The sequence below is a fragment of the Tupaia chinensis genome, unplaced genomic scaffold, assembly GCF_000334495.1.
Source record: "Tupaia chinensis unplaced genomic scaffold, TupChi_1.0 Scaffold000544_1, whole genome shotgun sequence".
Classification (NCBI taxonomy): domain Eukaryota; kingdom Metazoa; phylum Chordata; class Mammalia; order Scandentia; family Tupaiidae; genus Tupaia; species Tupaia belangeri.
Window position 1 is genome coordinate 1,531,573 of NW_006160056.1, and position 7,474 is coordinate 1,539,046.

The window sequence follows — 7,474 nt, forward strand, 5'->3', positions numbered from 1 at the left end:
TTCCCTTTCTCTAAACTGCACTAACACTGGTGGTCAGTCCCATAAGACCTACTCTGTATTACTTATCTACTGCTGCCTAACAAATTATGCCAAAACCTAGCAACTAAAAGTGACAAACATTTATCATCTCATACTATAAATGGGTCAAGAATCCAGTGGTGGCATAACTGAATATCTCTGGCTCAAGATCTTTTCTGACTTGGCAGTTGATTTGTCAGCCAGAGATGCAATCTCATTTGAAGGCTCAACTGGGGTGGGATGGAGGAGGTAAGATCATCTTACAAAATCACTCACATGGTTCTTGGCAGGCTTCAGTCCCTTACCCCATGGGCCTCTCAACAGTGTTACAGAAGAACAAGGTAGCTGACTCCCCTCAGGGTGAACATCTGACAGAGTGAGACAGCATGCCCCCAAAACAGTATGCCCCTTTGTATAACTTAATGTCAGAAGTCATATCCCCTAACTTCTGCTATATTCTATTTGCTAGAAGCAAACTACTAACTCCAGTTCACATTCAAAGGGAAAGAAATTTAGCTCCTCCTCTTACAAGGAAGCTTATCAGATAATGTATGTACATATTTTTAAAAGCATCACAACCCCCAATAAATATTGAACCAGCCCACTTCTCTCCATTTCACTGTCATCACTGTGGTCCAAGCTGCCATCGACTCCAGGCTAGAACAACCTATTCATTGTTCTCTTCCTAACCCACCCACCTCCAATTCATTCTTCTCACTGAAGCTCAATTAATCTTTTGAAAATATAATCAGATTAGATTATTTCCATGCTAAAACCCTCCCTCCCATGGCTTCTTATTTTACTTTCTTAAGATGGCCTAAAGGGCCTCACAAGCCCTGGCCTGTGCTTATTATCTGACCTAATTTCTTATCATTCATTCAGCTTAATGTTCCAGCAACATTGGCTTTCTTACCATCTGTACACATGCCAAGCTTACTGCACTTTGTCATCTTCACCCAGCTATTTTTTTTTTTAGAGGTTTTCACTATAGGGCGCGTGTGCTTGCCAGACAGACAGAGAAAGATATAGAGACAGAAAGTGAGAAAGCCCCCCCCGGGGGGGGTGGTCATGCCACAATCCCTTCTCCTTCATTCTCCTCTCCGGATCTTGGGCACTCATGCACACGCGCCCAGCGTGAATTCTAAGCCACCGGGTCCAGGACACGAACCGCGGTCGACTACGTGGGAGTTCAGCGACATAGCCATTACGCTAACTGCTGGTTCCCCACCCAGCTATTCTTTGATTAGAATGTCCTCCCTGTATCCTCATTTGCTCCCTGACTACTTCTTGCATTTCTCTTTCCTGTCTGTCATTCAGCTCTTAACTTCAATGCCACATCTACAAAAACTTGCCATTAGGCTAGTAACATTAGTTACTGTCTATAGTAGCGCTTCCCATCCAACCCCGTTCCCTCTCCTCATCCAAGAGCTGACATCAAATGGTTAGCACCAGTAAAGAGTTACTAGTTGTTAAAATTGTGACATGTTTCTAAAATGGTTGTTAAATGGCCACTTCTTCAGTGCCTCAAGAGGTCCCCCACAATAGTGACCAATCCTCCTCCCTTAGAAACCTTTACAACCCTTTCTCACTTGGCCATGACCTGGCAATTAAGGGACTATTATCTGACACAACATGATTTTAGGATCTTTCTTCCAAATAGTGCTTTGCTTATTGCTGACTGATTGAGGCTGTGCTGTACCTATCACCCCTGCAGTCATAGCTCTCTTCGCCATATAATGCCATTTTTCTTATCTACTTATTTTATTGCGTACAACTTGCCTTTTTTCACTAGCATGTAAATTTCAGTAGGGCATAGACTGCAGCTATTATTGACTACCTTCTATTGAACAGTTTGTGGAAAATATACCTATCTGTATTGCTTCTATCAATATTTTCACTGGCCAGACTAAGTCACATAGTAATTCCTGACTTAAACAGCACAGAGACGTTTACACAGCCCACTGAGAGTAGAATAGTGAGAAGAGAACCAGAATAGTCAGACAACAGTTATCCATCCAACCTACCACAGAGAATAACAAAGTGAGTCTTTGGCTTCTGTCTTGGGCAACTTGGACTCATGTTCTATGTCTGTGTCTGGTTCTCTAGAATTAGACAGAATTTCAGTAGCACAAGATTTATTGAGAGTGTATATTAGGAAAATATTGGAAAGGATTGAAAGTAGTTAGATAAAAATAGAGAAAAGATCAAAAAACATATGATCATTTCAATTGATGCAGAGAAAGCGTTTGATAAAATACAACATCCTTTTATGATTAAGATCCTCAGTAAGACTGGTATGGAAGGGTCATTTCTCAACACAATAAAAGCCATATATGAAAAACCTACAGCTAACATTATACTGAATGGGGAAAAGCTAAAAGCTCTTCCACTAAAAACTAGTACTAGGCAAAGCTGCCCACTTTCTCCACTGCTCTTTAATATAGCACTGGAAGTCTTAGCTATTGCAATCAGAGAAGAGAACAATATTAAAGGCATTCAAATAGGCAAAGAAGAGTTGAAAATATCTTTATTCGCAGATGACATGATGGTATACTTAGAAGACCAAAAGGTCTCCATGAAAAAACTTCTCGAAGTAATAAGTGAATACAGTAAAGTGGCAGGATACAAAGTCAACATCCAAAAATCTATAGCATTTCTGTATATGAACAACAAGTTGAATGAAGTAGAGCTGAAGAAAGGAATCCCTTTCACCATAGCTACAAGATGCATAAGATAACTAAGTATAAACCTAACTAAGGAAGTCAAAGACCTTTATAAAGAAAACTATGAAAATCTTTAAAAAGATATTGAAAGAGACATAAAAAAAGTAGAAAGACAGCCCATGTTCCTGGATTGGAAGAATTAACATAATCAAAATGGCAATTCTACCCAAATTAATCTACATGTTTAATGTAATTCCAATCAAAATACCAGAAATATTCTTCACAGATCTAGAAAAGACAATCATTGAATTTGTCTGGAATCATAAAAGACCTCGTATTGCTAAAGCAATCCTGTGCAAGAAGAATGGAGTGGAAGGCATATCACTCCCTGATCCCAAGATATACTATAAAGCTGTGGTCATCAAAACAGCATGGTATTGGCATAAAAACAGATATGTGGACCAATGGAATAGAATAGAGACCCCAGAAATAATTCCCAAAGTTTACAGCCAACTGATTTTTGGCAAAAGATATCAGTCAATCTATTGGGAAAAAGAAATCTTTTTAGAAAATTGTGCTGGAAAAAACTGAGTATCAACCTGCAGAAAGATGAAACTGAACCCCATCTTTAACCATTAACAAAAACAACTCAAAATGAATCAAAGATCTGAACCTAAGGCCTCAAACTATAAAACTACTGGTGGAAAATGCTGGGGAAACTCTGGGAGACATTGGAGTAGGCAAAGACTTCTTAAATAAGACTTTCAAAGCACAGGCAATAATCCCTAAAATAGACAAGTGGGACTATATCAGACTATGAAGTTTCTGCACAGCAAAAGACACAGTAACAAGTGTGAATGGACAACCCTCAGAATGGGAGAATGTTTTTGTTAAATATGCCTCCGACGAGGGATTGATAACCAGAATACACAGGGAACTCAAGCACCTTACATGAAAAAAAATGATTAACCCAATTAAAAGATGGGAAAATGAGCTGAACAAAAATCTCTCTAAGGAAGACATATGAACAGCCAAAAAGCATAGGAGGAAATGCTCAACATCCCTCATCATAAGGGAGATGCAGATAAAAACCACAATGAGATGCCACCTAACCCCTGTCAGAATGGCAAAGATTAAAAATATAAAAAGTGATAAGTGTTGGTGGGGATGTGGTGAAAAGGGAACTCTCCTACCCTGTTGGTGGGAATGTAAACTGATTCAACTCCAAGTCAGGGGCCTGCATATTCAAGGAGATCTCTAGACATGAACCCAGAACCTTCTCATGTGGGTCAGCCTCACACAAATCACGTGTTACTATTGTGCCATCATCCGTCCCCAAATGTTTAAACCTCTTATGAATAAAACATATCTGGCTTTATTATTTCCAACATGTATGTACTTATCTGTTTACGTGGAACTTTTAGCATAAGATGTGCTTATTTCGATTACCAGCTGACTACTCTATCATTCACTTATAAACAATTTATGTTCCAAAATGTTTTGGTTTTCATTCTACATCCAATCTTCAGGTTCCCTGCAGAAGCCAGTAGATTTTCTGTAGTGAAAATTGATAATGGTCTGCAGAATGTTCCACCTGCCCTTCATTTAGGTCTGACTTCTTGATGGAATCAGTGACATTCTATGATTTATGTGATTCTCTAGGTAGCTGTTAGAAACCACAGAGTTCTGGGGCCAGCAGATGGTGTAGTGGTTATGTTGCTGAACTCTCACATGGTCGACTGCAGTTCAGGTCCTGGACCCAGTGGCTTGAAACTCATGCTGGGCATGTGTGTGTCCCTGCCCAAGATTCCAGGAGGAGAATGGAGAAGAAGGAATTGTGGAGTGACCATCCCCACTGAGGAGTGATTTCTCACTTTCCTTCTCACTGTCTCTCACTAGAGAGCACATGAGCCCTATGGCAAAAACCTCTTAAAAAATAAAAAAAGAAACCACAGAGTTCTTCAGGTGTACAAAACATGTAGCTTGATGCCTACAATTTTGTGATAAGTATTCATGTCACCATTTCCCAAAGTCATCTCTGATGGACTGAACTTTCTTTGATGTCTATTATGGTGAGTATGAAACGGAATAGCTTGTTACAAGTTTCTATGGTATTCTCTGCTCCTACTTAAGAACATTCCTCTTGGTTTTCCTTAATCGGAAGACTTGTCCTTGGCTGTGCTAATTATGGTATTTTACATCTCAAGGAAATCACTTCTCTGAGTAACCTCATTGCATGGTAAAAATAAGTTTGGGCAGAAAGGAAGAGATTTGTTTTCTTACTAGAGACAAATTCCTGCAATGTTGTGACAATGAAACACAAATGCATCATTGATAGTGAGTGCTCTGGGCCTCACCTCTGTGATGTGTGGTAGAGACAAAGAAACCAGCACCTTCCAATTCTTCTCCAACATCCTTTGGGTACAGTCTTTTAAAATTCTAGCTACATGATAGAATCATGTAGGGAGTTCTTAAAATAAAATATCAGTGCTTGAAATCCAACTAAGGGGTCAGATTCTACTCTCTAGTGTGCATACCTGCCCTGCAGAGGTAGAAACTATAAGTTATGTTCCCCAAACTCTCTTGAGGCCAAAGTACAAGATGTAATCTTGTGTCTATAAGTCAGCAGGGCTTGAGCAAAAACTAAAATATAGAAGTAATTAAGTGGGGAATGAGGCAGTATAGCAGGCTTTTGTTTTGCTAGTGTGATTCATGCCACTGGGGTGACTCTGGAGCTGACAGTTCTTGTGGTTCCTTGAGTTCTGGATCTTGTCTTGCTACAACTAGCTACACTCCCATCAACAATGCCTGATGTTCCCTCTATACCCAGCTTCTCATCAACACTTGACAATATCAAGCATTTTCATTTTTGATAGACAAATAGGTAGAAAGTAATTTGAAAGTGCTGTTTTAATTGGCACTTCTCTGATTGCTAAAGATTCTGAGCATCTTTCATGTACTTTGTTTTGTCAACTCTTGTGTAAATTGCTTCTTCACACCATTTGCCTATTATTCTTTAGGGTTACTATTCACACCTTGTTAGTTTCAAGAATTCATAATGAATCATACTTATTAATACCTTGTCAGTTGAACATTGCAAATATTTCTCATTCTGACATTTATCTGTTTGCTTTTGACAATGGTACTCTTTACTGAAATAGAAATCCTTCGTTTGTTTTTTAATAGCCAGAGGGCATATGTGCTTGCCACAGAGAGACAGAGGGACAGGGAAAGGGAGAGGGTGAAAACACTGCCAGTGGGATGTCGTCACACCACAATCTCTTCTCTTCCATTTCTCCATCCATCAGGATACATGCAGCTTGTGTGTTTTTCAAGTCGTGGGGTTGGGATCCATGCAGTCATCCATGTGGGATTCAGCTGCCTTAACCACTAGACCAGAGGGCCAGCCCCAAATCCTTAATTTTGATAATGCAAATTCAACTAACTCTTCTGTCTTAGGATTTAAACTTTTTAAATTTTGTTTCAAAAGTTCTTCCTGATTCGGAGATCGTAAAAAGATTCTCTATACTGCCTTCTAATCAGTTGAAAGGTTGTCCTTCACCTTAACTCCTTAGCCCATCCAGAATGTATCCTTTTTAGGTAGTTACCTAGTGATGTTAGGTAGGATGTAATTTTCCTTCCTTCTATAGAGTGAATTAATTTTTTTCAATGCCATCTTCTAAACAAAATACCATCTCTTATTGATTGATGTCACGAGCTTTATCTTACATGGATTCCTCGTCTCTTTTTCTGAGATCTTTGTCCTTTGGTCTACTTGTCTTTTTCTTGCACAAATACTAACTTGTTTTTATTATTAGGCCTACTCTTACTCTTCATTCTTAGTTTCTGAAGTTAACTTCATTATCTCTTAATGTATAACAAAAATTGTAAGATATATCATATATAAAATACATATATGCAGTTATAGGATAATTATGAAACAAATATAATGTAAACAACCATCCAAACCAGGAAATAAATTACCAGCACTACAGAAGCACTCTCTGTACCTTCCCTTGACCATGATCCCCAGATTCCTTAAAGACAACCAATATCATAATTCATGATAACCATCACTTTCCTGTCCTCGCTAGTTTAAACACTAAGCATGCACTCTCAACATTGTTTAGTTTTGCCTCTTCTGGAATTCCACCAACCTAACATCATACTACATGGATTCATTTTTATTTGCTTTAACTTGACATTATTTGTAAAATTCATCCATGTATTTGTAGCTCTCGTTGCATATATTTCTGTAAAATATTTCATTATATGGCTTTACTACAATTATTTATTTCAATATGTGTGGACTCTTGATTGCTTTTACTATGAAGATATTTTTATTACTAGCTCACTAACTCAATTTCTGTAATGATTATAGAGTTGTAATGGTTTCCAAACTCTCAGTCAATTTAAAGGAACTGTCGTCTACCAAAATCCTACCTTCTGAGCACAGCACTTCTAGACTAAATTTTCTGGTATAATCACATGACAATCCTCTTACCGATATAATGTCAATGGAAGTAGTTAGGGCCATCTCTAGATTGGGCCTGAAGGTGTTTGATGTGCCTCCTCATGCTCTTTCTTCTTTTCATGTCTGGAATCCAGTATGATGACTAGCTAATTTTGATCATGAAGATAATGATGCTGCTGCACAGAATAAATGCAACAGAACAGAAAGCTCTTAGATCCCTGAAGTGCCACAACCATCTGAAGTTTTATACTGATTTGGAATAGTCATGACTATCTCTTATGTGAAAGAAATATATATATATATATATATATATATATAT